This window comes from Rhinolophus sinicus, chromosome 17, assembly GCF_057876585.1.
Source record: "Rhinolophus sinicus isolate RSI-liver-muscle chromosome 17, RSI-T2T, whole genome shotgun sequence".
Classification (NCBI taxonomy): Eukaryota; Metazoa; Chordata; class Mammalia; order Chiroptera; family Rhinolophidae; genus Rhinolophus; species Rhinolophus sinicus.
Genome location: NC_142517.1, coordinates 131,469,438 through 131,485,746, shown reverse-complemented (window position 1 = coordinate 131,485,746; position 16,309 = coordinate 131,469,438). Strand labels below are relative to the sequence as shown.

The 16,309-nt window shown below is 43.1% G+C and overlaps 1 long non-coding RNA gene across 1 annotated transcript; it reads right to left on the bottom strand.

The window, feature by feature from the left end:
- Nucleotides 1–227: 227 nt before the first annotated feature.
- On the bottom strand, nt 228–16,050 carry LOC141572217 (uncharacterized). The gene is made up of 3 exons (XR_012497469.2): nt 4,728–16,050; nt 2,963–4,190; nt 228–448 (listed from the first exon to the last, which is right to left on the bottom strand). It is a non-coding gene; the product is annotated as an uncharacterized LOC141572217 (long non-coding RNA).
- Nucleotides 16,051–16,309: the final 259 nt, after the last annotated feature.

Sequence of the window (16,309 nt, the reverse complement as noted above, 5' to 3'; positions counted from 1 at the left end):
AACACTTGCTAGCTATCCCCCAATGTATTCACTCTCTCTTCCCTTTGGCTAGAATTTGGGATAAATTCTCCTCCCTAAACCAAACATTGGCAAGAAGACTTGGACTCCTGAATTTGGCATAGATTAATCTGGATATACCCCCTGCATCAGTAGGGGGAAATGTGGACACCCAGATGAAAGACAAGAATGGCTGCCGGGCAGTGGTGTCTTACCAGCTTGTACCGCTGCCTGAAGCGACGCAAGGTGGTAAGATACCATCTTGGTGTCTTGATGGCTTCTGATGACATCTCTCACTGTCACATGCCTCCTGCAGAAGACAGCTGCCTTCTGGCTGCTGACCCCTTCCACCTCCTTTCCAGCCTCTGGGTTTTCATGTCCTTCAAGGCGACATAGCTGTACCTCATCTCCTCCAGGCATCCAGACTGAAGTCATCACCATGGTCCTGGAACTAGTTCAATGGAGCAAGGCAAAGAGGGGTGGCAGTTTCTCACTTCCCCACACCACCTGCTGCCACCCCCCCCCCCTGCCATTGTCTTTGCAAAACCAGGGTAGATTGGATCAGTTACATGGACTGCCTGAGTCCCCCACCCCACTGAGTCACACAACAGGCAGGAAGCTGGAAAGGCTGGCTGGCTGACAGATGGAGGCGAAGGGTGGGTGGCAGATGGTGGAAGGTTGCTCAGTTGCAAAGAGGGGCAATAAACGCGGGTCCTAGAAGAACATAAGCCCTTTGTCTCCTTGATTCACATGACAAACTCACTTTCAATCGGCATAGGGATTCCTGTCCTTTCCTGAGGTCCCTGTTTATGACTGGCTGGGAGATGGCATTGCAGCGTCAGACTACATCGCTGACCATCTGCAGTTCTCTGGATAGGGCAAAGGGGAAGAACCCAGCTGGATTTGGAACCCTCACCTCACTGTCACTAAACAGGAAATTCATAATAAGCCAATCTAAAAACGCTGGCAGGAAAAGATCATTAACCCATCTCCCTGTGTCTTGCAAGGTCTAAATCTAAATCAGCCCCAAATGACATTTTCTTGTAACATTTATGAAAATATCACAAACTTTCCACGGACTCCCTTGGAAACAAACACACCACCAGTGAGACAGTTTGCTTTAAAAGTTTAACCCGCTGGCTCCGAAGCATTTCGTAAGTGGTCCCTCAAGAAAACCGTTCATCATTTTTCCCTGGGTTGGGTCCACATTTTAAAAATTATTGCTTTAGAAAGACTTCCACGAATAATTAATTTCCTCTCCCATTTTATATTGTTAAAAGTCATATTCAACTGGGGATTTAATAAAAAAACAGAAATGGCTATCATACGATTTGCACTAAACATTTTTTTTTTTTTTGAAATAATGCTTCCTTTATTTCATGGCTGGTAAATTCATATCCAAGACTACAGTCTATGATCCAGGTCTTCAGATTCTTTTTTTTTTTTTTTTTTTTTGTCATCTGTTTTATTTTTATTTTTTTTTATTTTTTTTTTTTTTTAGGGGAGGTGCTTAAATGTTTTAAATATTTTTTCCATTAAACATTTTTTAAAATTTTAATTGAAATGTAATGTGCTATAGAAAAGCATATGTGTCAAAAGTGTATTGCTCAATTTATCTTCACAAATTAAACTCACCCACATAACCAGCACCCCGATGAAGAAGCAGAACATGATCAACACCCTTGATTGTCAGCCCCTCATCCTCCCTTCCTGTCTCTATGTACCACCATCCCTTAAGGGTAACCCCTTTCCTGACTTCTAGTAACACAGTTTCCCTGTCTTTGGGCTTTATGTAAATTGGTCTACAGTATCTATTGTCCCTACCTACTTTTAGTCAGCATTGGCTGATAAGATCCATGTTACACATATTTAAAGATAATTCATGAATATAACATAATTTATGTATCAGTTCCACTCTTGATGGGCATTTGGGTCATTTCCAGGTGTTGGCTATTTCCAATAGGATTGTTTTGAACATTCTGGTACCTGGTTTTTGGGAATATACAGAGGGTGTCAAAAAAATGTACACACACTTTAAGAAAGGAAATGGCTGTATTAAAATTGTAATACAATGAATGACGCTAGCATTTGATTAACACCATCTTTTGAGCGAACGTCATACTACACATTGCTACTGCAATTCAACTTCGAAAGGTAATACATAAATAACATCTCTTAAAATGTGTACATCTTTTTGTACCCCCAATATGTAAGCATTTCTATATCTAGTACCCATACTTAGTTGGAGAATTTCTGGTCCCTTAGATATTTGCATATGCAGCTTTAGTAGATAGATTCTGCCAAACAGAATCTGCCAAAATGGATCCATTGGACATTAGAGATTTTTGAAATGTGGAAAATAGTTTATGGACCCCACTGGTTGTCTTACAGGTCGAAGGACATCAGTTAAGGACTTCTACGTAAAACAAATTTATTGTCTTGTTCAGTCCTCAGAGGAAATAGGTAACATTTACTATTCCTCATAAAGGAATTATTTTGACCCTGTGATGAAATCGGCTCTCAGTCCTGTCACGCCGGGGCTGTAAAACCTTTCCTCACAGGTAATGCCCAGCAGAGACCTTTGTGCTCACCTGAGGGCTCTTCATACGATGAGGACCCCAAGGCCCAGAGTGGTAGGTGATCACAGTGGGGGTGGGGGATAGCTCCAGGACCACATGCTCTGTGACACACAGTCTCTCTCTTCTGTACCAGGTAGAAAGGGAGGCAGAGCACCATCAGAAAAGCACACACTTTGGGGTAGACAGGCCTAGAACACTGATTTGGCCACTTTCTGGCTTAAACCTGGGACATGCGACTAACCAGGACAGTTGTCTGATTCCATCCGTGAGCCTATGATTGCCCTTGTTTTTCTAAACCCAGCACTTTCTTTCCTGTTGGTTGAAAGAGGTGATTAGAATGAAGTCTAAATGCCTGACCTTGCCCACCTGGTTTCTCCTGACCTCACCTCCTTCCACTCTGTCTTCTGCTCATGATGCTCCAGTAGCGTGGATCCTCTTTCTTCCCTCAAACATGGCAAGTGGGTTGTCCTTTCAGAACCTTCGCACCTGCTGTTCCTTCTGCTCCAGGTGATCTTTCCCTTGATCTCCACACATCTGCCTCTTATTCGTGTTTCCAGTCTCCGCTTAAATGTCACCCCCACTGGAAAGCCCTTCCCTCACCAACTCTCATGAAGCAGTCCCCCACCACCTTTCACTATCCCATTAGCCTATTTAATGTTCTTTGTAGCATGTCATTATGTGACATTATTTGCTTTTGTGTTTACTGCCTTCCACAACTAGAACGGAAGAGCCATGAGGACAGCGATGCTGTTTCTTACTCAGTGCTCTTTCCCCAGCACTGAGAACAGTCCCAGTAGTATTTACTGAGCACATACTAAGTGCTCAGTAAATGTTTGAGAAGTGAAGGATTATGGTCCAAGGAAAGGAGTGTGGTAGCCCATAGTCAGCTATCATCGATGGCCCTTGGAAAAGAAGTGAAAGTCCAGGTCCCACTCAGCGTAGTTCCAAACCATCCCCCTCCTGAGCCCCAGCTCAGCAGTTGTGCTGGCCCTGAGGACATCCACTCATCCAAGGTCCCGGTACTTCTCTTACCTCATTTCTACAAAATCGATGTTGTGAACTTTCTGTTCTGTGCAAACTTGTGCTAATGCCTTGCATAAATGAATTGGATGAATCACCAATACACCACGAAGACTGTTTAACTTGTTGAAAATGAAAACTGTCGGCTGTGGTAAATGCAAACCTGGAGCCTGAAGGCTCTGCAAGCCCAGACGCTGTCCCTCACAGCTTCTCAGACCCTCGGAGCGAGACATGATCGATGGGGAAGCTGCCCAGCAGGGCTGACCGCACGTCACAGGACACTGCCTCTGCCAATGATCTGCTGCTCGTGCCGCGTGCCTATGGCCAGCAGCTTCGAGTGACTCCCTCGGCTTTGCCAGGAAGAAGAAGGATCTTTATCTGTTAGAAGTCCTCAGATGTAAACACAATATGCATAGCGGTTCTGTCTTTTTCTGGAAAGTGTGAGTCCCATGGGTATCAACGAACATGTTTTTGTTTTGCTAACAGCAGTACTGGTCAATACTTGTAAGAGATCCAGACACCAGGCAAAATAATGAAGATGTTGAGAAGGTGTAAGTGGTCTTCAGGCAGAACACTTCAATACATAGTTTGCCTCTGACAGAAAAGGAACCAAAATGATATAATCAACTCTAACAGACCAAAGAATGTTAAAGTTGTCCTGGCCCAGGCCCTTTACACTGACATCAAAATAGGCCTCAAATACCCTCTGATTCTTCACAGCTTTGGTCCTGATGCACCTATTCCAACCTATCAATGGACCAGAACCCTAACTGCCCCTGATCCCACAGGCTTCTAGCAGGACTTCTCTCCCATCAGAACACATCCTTGCCTCTCCTTTTGAGCACATCCACTGCCATAGGCTCTATGGTCAAAGCTCCCGCCAGTCCCAGGTGAGACACCCAGACGAGTCAAGAATCATCCATGCCCACACTCCCACTGAACCAGCCATTCAGAACTCCTCGGCTGGTGCGAATTGCTATGGCCACGAGGTCAGGCTACACCTCGTGATGACTGTGGATGTCCTCTTGGGGACCCAGAAGCACTGGGTGAGAGCTTTCCTCAGGGTTTTTTGTGTGCTGTGGCATACAAGAGACTTCATTCCATGGCTCACATCCATACATGGGTTTCTACCTCAAAGACTCCTAGTGGAGTAGATGGTGAAGCTGGCCCCGTCGGCAGAAGCAGCACAGGCATCACGAATTGAAGTTCTGGGGGCTTATGGAGCCCAGCTGGGAAAAGCCTCTCCTCTGGCAGAGCTTCATTGTGCAGCAACAGAACTGTGCTCAGTTGGTAGGAGATCAGACCAGAAGAGAGCAGAAGAGAAGAAACATTAAAGCCAAAAAAACAACAATGAGGAAACCAGGATGGGATCCTGCAATTGGCATGGAAGCCACACAGGTGAGCCCTTTGGAGTCCCAGGCTGCCTCTTAAAGTGGCAATGGCCATACAATGGTTCTTTAGCGACCTCCGATACATAAACCTTTGATTATAGCCCCTTTCCCAGGATCATGGCTTAAACTGTTATTGTGTAGTGTTCACTCAGTAACCTAAAGGATTCTAAGTCAGAGAATGTAAAACAAATGGGATACAGCACACAGATGAGGAGTCCTTTCTACTGTGAATTATCTGCTGACATTTTCACATTGGGAAACCACACATAGAAATCCGTATTTACAATCTCTCTTGAGAAATGCTAAGATCTGACAAAAGTGAGTCTGCAGTCCAGCATGGCAGCAGTCCACCAGAGCTAAGTAGCAGTCTCCTCTTTGGCGAAGCCATAGACTCTGGGTTCATTGCCATCCACCTGGCCTACGTCCTCATTTAAGCTGCTGACTTGGCAGGAATTGGAGTTTGAGACCCCTGGGCTCAGTATTCAGTGCACCCAACAGTAGGTGCCTGTGTGGTGGGATCTGGGATCATATTAATCCTAATGATGACTAATGTACTTGCTATTGCCCTGGTTGTTGTTGTTGAGGGTTTATTGTTGACGATTCTATGTGGTACAATGGCCATTTCAGGGAGACAACACAGATATAGAGCTTCATTGCAGGAGCTTTAAACCAACTGAAAGGGCAACAGAGGTTGATTTTGTAAGACACTGAAAAAATTCAAAGTGACAGTGATTGATGGGATATAGGAACAGAGGCTCCATAAAGAGAGTGGGAGATCATAAATTGGAAGTTCATTGCTCATTGTCACATAGGGAATGAAAGATTCAGCCTACAGCCTCAGAGATGAGACAGACACATATAAAGCTAACCCCCATCCTGGGTTTGAGTTGTAAAGTCCTGGGATGCCCCTAGGAGAGGACAATTTGTGAGCACTTAGTTTGCTAGCATTCAATGATGTATTAGGTTGGTTCAAAAGCAATTGCAGTTTAAAACATTAAAAATAATTGCAAAAACCGCAATTAGTTTTGCACCAACCTAGTACTTCACCTGCACTGGTTCATAGGAGAGGCAAAGAGCGTAGACTGGAGTAGGCTTGTAATTGGCTGATTGGAGTCAAATGCTGGCTCCATGCCCTACAAGCTGTCTGAACTCGGACATCTAAGCTCTTTAAAATTTTCTTTTCCCAACCTATGAAAAGGGAAGTTAATGGTACCTATCGTATTGTTGTTAGGAGGATTAAAATAAAGGGTTTAGCATAGTAGCTGGCTTATAGTAAATATACAATAAGTAATTATTGTTATTACTACCACTACTAAGATTACGACTAACCCTCCTTTTATGAAGTAAGGAAACTGAAAGTTGCACCAAACAATCACATAATAAGTAATAGAACCAGCAGTCAAACTCAGGTTCAAACCTGAGAGTATCAGTGGTTCTGGCACCTTCTTTCCAATAATGTCTCAGGGCTGCCTGGACAAAAAGTAGAGATTTTAAATGAGAAAGAGAGAAAGCGTTTGGGTAATGCTTTCAAAGAATAGGACTAAATCATTCCTGATTTCTGAAACTGTTTTTTCTAAACGTTGTTCTACCCATCAGTGAAGCCATTTTCCATGCACAGGTTAAGCCCAATTCTCCATGGAAAGACAATGTCACCCATCCCAAGCACCAGGCATGCTTAATAGAGAATGGCAGGGCCGGGTCAGCAGCAAAGACTCCTGGATCTCAGCCAGTCCTCCCACATGGAAGGCGAACTCTCTGCCACTCAACCCCACTGCCCTGGACGTTCTCCAGGAATGAGTGACAGGTCCTGCCATGTGGGCAGTCAAAGGCATGGGGGGGAGGGGGCGGGTGCAGAGTGTATAGGAGATGAAAGAAACACATCGGGGATGAGCAAAAGCCAAACAGATGGCATGGCCTCGCTGCAGGTGGCTAAGAAACCACAGCAGCAAGCTGGCCAAATGGGCATATGTGTGGCTGAGAGAACCAGGAGAGGGACAAAAAAGTGGAGTCCCAAAGGCACCAGCTTAGCAAAGAACAACCACAGCCAGGAAGCCAAAGGAGACAGTCATGGACTAGTGAAGAATCAAACCCCAGTGGTGTGAGGGGCTTGGGATTGGAGGGGCAGAAGTGGAATAACCAGGATCACAGAGCAGGCATCAGTTGGAAGTAGCAGCCAGAAGCCAGCCTGGCCAAGTCTGAAAAATCAGGAACAGGGGACCACTAACACATGGACGGTGGGCAAAGCTAGGAATTCTAAATGGACTAACACCAACGGGTCTTCTGATGTTTCACCAAGGGTAAGGGACCAGTTGGACTTCTGTTGGAAGCCGTCACCATCCCACTTCTCAGAGACAGCCAGTGATAATGGGCATATGTACATATATACAAACATACGTATGTGTATATACACACATACACACATACATGTATTCTCAGGTATTCAAAATGGGATTAAACTATACGTATATACATTGACCAGTATTTTTTCACTCGACTAGATTAACGACATCTTTCAATATCTGTGAACTTAGTGCTTCATGATCATTTCAGTGACCTTGTTGCAGCATCATGTATATGAACCACGACCTACTGAAGGGCATGTATGTGAGGAGATGTATGGTTTTTCACTGTCACAAGCAATACTCTATCCTTGGGATACATCCCTGGATAGAAAATTGGCAAATCAAAGGGTATGGGTATTTGAAAATATTTTATTATATAAGAAAAAAGTGAAAAACTGCACCAATTTATCTCATCAGCAGTATGAAAGGGCAGTTTTCTCCACACCCTTTGAAGTATTATTATGGTTATTATTGGGTATTATTATAACTTTGCCAATTTGCTAAGTAAAGAATGCCATGTCATTTGTCTATTTGCATTCCTCTGCTTATTAAAGAGTCTGAATATTTCTATAAGTGCGTTTATAACTCCTAAGCACATGATTGAGCTCCTACAGAAAGATGGCTTTGAAGGGGTAGACGAAACTAGTAGGCCACATGCTGACACCCAGCCTCAGAGAGAGATCCTTTCTTTATGCCTGCAGGTTCTATCATGGGTCCAAAGAGATGTACCTCAGCTTTGCAGATACAAAACCTGACTTCTTCTGTTCACGCAAGTGTGTGCTGGCTCTGGGAAGAGATGTTTGCTAAGAAAATTCACAGGAGATGGATTGCTAAATCAGGATGCTCATTTATCAACTTACAATAAAGGAATATAATATTTCCAACAATGGGAATAGCCATGTCCAATATCTAGGACACTCCCATCTGGAAAAAAAGTTAGGAATCAGAAGGCTACTTGAGGAGGAAAAACGTATCCCCAGAGACAGGGAGGAGCAACAGGAGAGCATTTCTAGAGACCAGAGTATATCTGCAGACAGGGCCAAGGTCCCACCCACTGGGGAATTCTCTCTCTAGCTCCACATATCCTGAGGAAAGGTACTCTCACCAAGCCCATCAGAGACCCACTCACTTCACAGACATGGCCAGGAGAGGGGTCCCTGGTTGTGGAAGACCCACATGATGATCAAACAACTTTCATCCCACTCACATCCTGCTCCAACTTGCAGAGTTAATCAGCCACGCAAGCCCAGAGCACAAAAACAATAGCTTCCATTAACACTCTGTTCTAAGCTTCTGGGCCAATTAATCAACATTCTCTCTCCTTCTGTCACACATACACACATACACACACACACACACAAACACACACACTTTATCTCTATTTCTTTGTTTTCTCATACAGTGGTACAAATGTTTTCTATTTTGCTTTAGCCTTCTTTAATTGCATAAATCCATATTTTGTCTCCCCAACTTATACCTGTCTGAGACAACCCACTGGTTCTCAAATTGAGATGTATGTATGCTGGAGGGTTCACCAAGGTTTGCTGATTTATAGTTGGAACCGGAGGATAAATACAGCTTATCTGAGAAAATTCATTTTTCTAAATGTTACACAATTTAAAACGTTTCAAAAGTAAAGAAAACATATAAGTAGCAGGACATAAAATGTATGAGTTCTTCGTTTCAATTATGATTTTGAAAAAAAATGAGACTCAAAGAAATTCCAAGTTGCTCACAGTGTGTGATTTAACCTCTAACTAGCCCCTGCCCTCCCACATCCACACCCTACCATGAGAGGGCTGTGCATCTGAGCTCCTCTGCCTCTTAAGAGCACTTTGGTGGGAAAGTTCAGCAAGCACTAATAATTCTTTAGGGAAAAGGGTAAGAAGAAAAATCAGATAGACCTGCGGTCAGATAGACATGGCTTGGAAAATAGTACCCCCTTTACTAGTTGGTTGCCTTCCAGAAGGTTATTTAATATCTCTAAGCCTCAATTTCCTCCTTTGCTGAATGGGATAATAGCATAATAATGGACAGAATGTTTGATAGTCATGAGAGTCTATAAAACCTGCAAAAAATTGATTTTAAAAACTTAATCTATAATCAATCTCAGCTGAGCTCTTGGGCTTCCATTTCTGCTGACAGTGGAAAACGTTTAATCCTTCGATATAAGATAAGTTGGCCTTTTCTGATTCAAGACTTTCTTTGGTGGTAAATATTGACTTAAATTCAAGGTTCACCCCTCAGATTTCAATATCCCTGGAAAGTGTCTGGGTACAAGGGATTTCTTTATGGTACTAGGACGGAGCAGCCTAGTCATCCCTCATTACTGGTGTTCACATCACTTCTGGTCCAAATGCCGGAAGTGCCCATGTCAGCCATAGCCACAGCCTGGGGCCAGCAGGGGGAAGGCAGGCCTCCTTGTTCTATACTTGGATTGACCTAACGTTGGTGGTCTCTGATATTATGCCTCATCCTAGATGGTGCACAGCTTTCTCTGGCAGCATTCAGCTGTCTCTCAGCCTCCCGGAGTGCAGACTCTCAAAGGGGCAGCCAAGGCTTCCTGTGGCTGAGATAGGAGCACATGTCGCACCGAGGTGTCCTCATTGGTGTGTCTTTCATTACTCAGTCAAGCACCTCCTAGGGTACTCAGTCAAACACCTCCTAGGGAGCACACTGGTACTCCCTCCTGGGCTGATGTTCACACTTCCTCCATTCAAGTAGCTAGGGTGGAGGTGGGGAAGGTGAGGGGGTAGGTGTCTTTGTGAAGCCTAAGGGACCTTCTCCCAAGGGTAGGAACAGTCAGAACCCAGGACTATTCTGCTGTTCCTGAAACAACTTCCTAGTTTATCACCTGCCCCTCTATTTCCCTGTAATCAATCTCTTACTCTAAGGAACATGGCCAAGACACAGGTCATTTGAGATCAGCTCTGAGCCATAAGCTATTCAAATTGCAGTTGCTCATCTAATGATAGTCCCCATGTGTTCCCAGTCCAGGAAGAGTGCAGCAAACAAAAAATTAAATAGAAGTCTTAGTGGTTGAAAATGAAATAGCTACTAATAAAAAAAGCAGATGGAGAACACTTATAAACATGAAACATGTACAAATCAAGACTTGAAATAACACTTATCTCTAAGTATCATGAGAATTAACTAATGTTGTGCTCCTGGAGAATATAGCTGATATATAAATGCTAAACAATTTACGTTTGCTGAACCACTTAGGAATGCTTACTGAAATATCATGCGATACTGATATTCTAGAAGATTAATGCCCCCAAAAAGAAAATCACTGCCAAAGTGGCTTGACAAATGACAATGAAATAGCAGTTTTATGAACCTGAATCTGATGTTTTATGCGACAATGGAACAAATATTAAAAGAGAAGAATCTATCAGTATCTCCAGGATAATATTATGTTGGCTGGGTGGCAGCACTGACTTTCTGATGAAGCCATGCCAACATAAAGGATTTCCTGAAAGGCGCTGGCCCATGAAGAAATGAGTGAACACAGATGCTGATAACTATGCTAAATGTTGTGAATACAAAGACAAATAAAGTAGGATCCCTGCCCTAAGGTCGCTCATTCTCACTTGATATTTCATCTGTGTCCTCTATCTCTCCCAGTTTCTCCCTGACCTCAACAACCTGGCAGCCATCCTTGACCCTCAAATGCAAATCCAATTAGTCACCCAGACCCAGGGTCCCTGCTCCAATCCCCCATTGCTTGAGAGCTGTTCCTGGGGTGATAACTCCTCCACACTTCCAGGCCTTGGTATTGGAGAAGGTCCTGAGGCAGAGAAGCAAGGAGGGCCGGAAACTGTCCTCCACAGCTCTGCTGAAATCACAGATAGACCCAGGTATGTGCCACGGGGCACCCAAGCATCTGTTCCAGCTGTTATACTACTCAAGGAGGGCAAAAGAGCAGAAAGATGATGAAACGAGCATTAAATGGAGAGGCAGTCGGGATAAGGGAATACAGAGGGATGGAGGAAAAAAGAGAAAGGAAGATGGTAGGAAGAGCGACAGGAAGGAGATGGAAAGGGAAAAGGAAGGAGTCCAGAAGGCAAGTGAGAGAAAGCAGTTAGAATCCCAGGGAAAGCTCAATCTCCCTGCTCAGGAGAACAGGATGAAGAACAGAGAGTGGATTTTCACACAAATAGGACAGTGCCACTTATTGAAATACTGTTAGGAGCTCGTACAGGCCTCCGGGTATTTGTTCAAGCAGGCTTTTCAGCTAATGGAGTGGGAGTCAGGAGGGTATATGAAACATAGTTGAGAAAATTAGGAAACAAAAAATGACACTGGGATTCACCCAGAAATATGGTCATATTCTGAGCAGAAGGATCTAAGGATTTGAAATTTGCAACTTCAAGGAAAGATAAGCAAAGGCAATTACCCAGCCTGTATGTTGAACAATGATTGGCAACCTCTAGTGCTGGAAAGTGTGTGCTTCCTGCACTGGTCTGAGATTGCTCACGCAATGTGATTGCGGGGTGAGAGTGGGGAAAGGAGCTTAGAAGGCCTCTCTCCTCCAAAACTACCTTTCTCACCAGCTCACTGACACCCTGAAATTCCAGCGAGTTTTGTATTTGGTAGAAGAAAGAAAGAAATGCCCATTTATTGCGTGCTTATCCTGTGCTAGTTCTACGCTAGGGGATTTACATACATTATCTCTTTTACTCCTCATGACATCCTCTGAGGTAAAGATGTTTAATCTCCGTTTTCCAGATGATAAAATAAAAGCTGGGAGTGATGAAAAAACACTTCCAAGGTGACACAGATAATACGAGGCAGAGTCACAACTCAAGCTAGATCTTTTAGCACCAAAGTCCCCCACCTTTGCCCTACACTATGCTGCGTCCATTTTGCTTAACAGTTTATCTCTTGGTAAAAAAAAAAAAAAAAAGTCATCACCTCTAAAAAGAATCACACACTTTTAGATGTCACTAACTTTGCCCATTCATTCAATGTATATCTGTTGAGCATTTTATTGGAGTCATTCATTCACCAGGTATTTACAGAGTCTGACTATATATGCCAGGCACTGTGCTAAGAACTGGGGATACCTCAGCAAGACCCAGATGTCATCCCTGTGCCCTGATGGGTGAAAGTGACATCAAGCAATGAAGTAAAATAATGAATAATGGAATGTGCTGTGAAGGAAATAGGAAGGAGGTGGGGATAGGGTGGCCTGCTTTAGAAGGTGACATTCAAGATAACCGCTGAAGAATAAGAGGGGCAGGCATCAAAACTAGGAGAGAAGGATTCCAGGCAGCAGGAACAATCCATGGAAAGATCCAGAGCATGAAACAAGGTTAAACAAGGCTCATCGGACTGGCCAGGGCTGAGTATAGGAAATGGGTATGCAGGATGCTTGAGAAGCAAGCAACGCCCAATCCTTCAAGGCCTTGTAGGCTCTTTGAGGACTCAGGGTTTTATGCTGCGTGAAAAGGAAGCCATGACAGACTTCAATCAGAAAAGGGATGTAATCCAATTATTTCTTTAAAGATTTGTCTGACTGCACATAGAAAATGGACTGTTGGAGGCCAATGGTAGCGACATGAAGAACAGTTAGGAGACTTTTGCAGTATTCTAGGGAAGAGGCAAAGAGGCCAAGATTAGAGTGATCGTACAGAGGTGGAGGGAAGTAGCTGGCTCTGAGGTCTTTCAGAGGTTGAACCAAAAGGACTTGCTAATAGATGAGATATAGGAAGTAAAGAAGGAGGTGACTACTGGGTTTCTGCTGGAGAAATTAGATAGTGGAACCATATATTGAGATGGTTTGATAAGGGAAGAAGGACAATAATAGTTTTGATTTTGAACTCTTGGTTTCTGAAATTCAACTTGTCTGTGAGACATCCAGGTAGAGACGTCCAGTAAAACTCCAGCTATGTGAGGCTGGGACTCAGAAGAGAGGGCAGCTCAGGAGATACCAACTTTGGAGTTTGGAGAATGACTAACGAGGGAGGAGAAGCCCAAGGAAGAGGTTGATGTTTAGAGATCTGATAGAGAAGGAAGGTGAAGCTAAGGAAACTGAAAAGGCGCAGCCAGTGAGGTCTGAGGCAAAACAGGAGAGGATGATATCATGGAAGCAAGAAGAGAGACTGTCTTAAGAACTATTGTAAGGTTGCTGAGACGTGAAGATGCGAGAGTAAAACATGAATAAGATAGAATTCCCACCCCAGAAGTGTTCACAGTCTGATGAGAAACACCGATATGATTGATGAAGGAATAAAAAGCTAGTGTAACATTTATTGAGCACTTACTATGTGACAGGAACTAAGCTAAATGATTTATATACATTATCATCAAAGCCCGCAGTGAAATAGTAATTGTTATTATCCTCATTTTACAGATGAAGGAACTAAGGCTCAGAGAGAATTCGTAGCCCACCAAAGCTAGTAAGGGAGAGAGTAGGGATTTAAAGGTAGGCAGTGTGACACTGATCACAAAGGTATCCACGTCTATTTGGGGACATAGACATGTAGCTGATTCCCTTAATGTTCTCCTGGCTCTTTCCTGCCTAACTTCTTCCTCTCCCTTATTCCAATATACGTCCTTACTTGGGACCTGAGAAAGCTCTTCTCCCTACAATTACCTTGTTCAATGTGGTGGTGAACCCCAGCATTGGCGTTCTCGCGGCATTGAGCTTTCATGGCCCCTTCACCCCTTCACAGCTACAAGGTTAAGCTTGCCAGGATGCTAAACCATGCCCAAGGTACCCAAAGGTGCCTCAACACCAAGACCTGGACTGGGGATATTTAATCTTCATTCTAAACCAGAAACTGATTAGATCAGTCTCATCCATTTGGGACGTGGGTTGACATGGCAAAGCAGCAAAGGGAGTAATCATTGCTGATAAAACTGAGAAAAATGGAAGTAAAAGCTATTTGAGCTTAAATTGTTTCCTATAAAACAGTTCTGAAGGTAAAAGGTACTATCTTCTTGTCAATGTCAACATTTCTCTCTCTGAATAAGTGAAATTATGTTTCTGTCAATGACAAAATCATTCCAAAAGGGTAGTGATATTTTGTTTGGTTTCTGGCAAGGGAAGATTAGGTCTGATGAAACTGATAACTTTATGGATGCATAAAAGAACATCTGCACAGGACACAAGTGAACATCACCAAATTTCTACTGTCTGCAATGACTTTATACCCAGAACTCTTCAACCTTGCCTACACTAATTTAGCTCAATTGACTTGATGAATATTTTTCACTGAATTTTTGCCATCGTGTGGTTGACAGATATAGCCAGAGACTATAGCTTTCTCTCTATTGTCTATTATCCAAACTCATTACCCAATTGTCAGCAGCCAATATGCAGATAGTCACCTTTGCTCTCTCCCCTATAACCTCTAGCAGTGTCATCTTGCTGATTCAGCTAGTGCCACAGTCTTTCACCGGTTCATCTGAGCTCAGTTGTGTCACAAAATCAAAACCAGTTTAAGAGATGCATCATCCTATGTAAAAACTCAACATTCAAGGCTCCTGACCCGTGGGTGCCAGCACCAGGTTTCCTGCTGCACTTGCTTTCCCTCTGTGTGATGGATGACATGCCGATCGAGTCCATGACAGGTAATGCCCTCACATCTAAGTGCAAGTTCCCAAGACCTACAGCTGCAGAAAGGAACAAAAGGAACTGCTCTAAAGGGTTAAAAGCAATTCCCTCCTGTGGGAGGGGACCAAGGCCCCCTTATTTCATAGTTGCTGAACTGAAGCTTGCAATTGCTTGGTATCTAGCATGAGGCTGTGCCCAGAAAACCAGAAATGAGAAATAGAAGCAGAAGCAGATCTTGGGCACACATCAATGTGTTTGGACTTAGCAGAAGTAAAATTCTCGAAGATATTAAGGGGCTCTGAGTCCCACCTTATGTTACAGCTCTGGTGCTGTTCTCAGATTTTTCATGGTTGAGTCTTCTCAAACTAACAGTTGATCTAAGTCATGTACTCCTTTTAGAAAATTGTAAATGTGGAGCTCGCACCTCGCCAAAATCATAAGTATATGAGAGGCAGAGAAGGGGTAGGAGAAAAAAATGAAAGGGAATTCAGAAGGAAGAGGTTAACAATTTTCATGGACCCATCCAAAGAATATAAGCAGATGCCATTTTTATTCCCAATAGTCATACAATCAAGTAACAGGAGTTGAAGTGGAAAAAAAATTTTTTTTCTAAATTATGCCATTATACAAAACATCACATTTTTCTCCTACTTTTGTCCTTTTCTTCCTTCAGCACCCCTGCCCTGCCTCCAAATAAATCAAATTTACAGCCTAAGATGTGGCTGATTATAATATGCAGCATTATTTCGTAAGCCATCCAGAAAGAAAATACGATGCTGCCAATTAAACCCTGACACACACCTTGGCTTCAGAGATGTTAAATGTGAAGAAAAAAAAAAAAAAAAGAAGAAGAAGCCTTCATCAAAAAATCTATGAACCACAGCATACACACACATGCACGCACACATCACACTCATCAATTAATTTCTCTAGCAAGGGTAGAAAAGCTGTCAAGAGCCAATTTTCCAAACAGCCTTGATTTGTGCCACCGCTAAAAAGATGGGGCTGGGGAGTTTGAAGTTTATTTTATGGCATATATTTGCTGCCTGAAGACAACATAGAACACCACTGACAGATAATGGACTGTATTTCCTATCTGAGAAATGTGTCTTATTTTTAAAACTGAAAGCAGAGAAAGTCATTAGACTTACTTTCACTCTTGCCACTGAATGGCAGGGCAATTTTCATCATACCTGTTCCTCTTTGTTTTATTCATTTTCTATTTTCCTCTTTTCTTTACATTCATCTTTATTCTCTCTGGGTTTTTTTTTTGTGTTTTTTTTTTTTTTGGGGGGGGGGCGGGCGTTGTTTGTTGGTTTGTTTTTTTAACTTAAAATCTCATTTAGTTGTCTCCATACCTCGTTAACGTGGCCAGCCTCAAAGGTCCTTAATAAGAACTGATTGTACATGTTTATT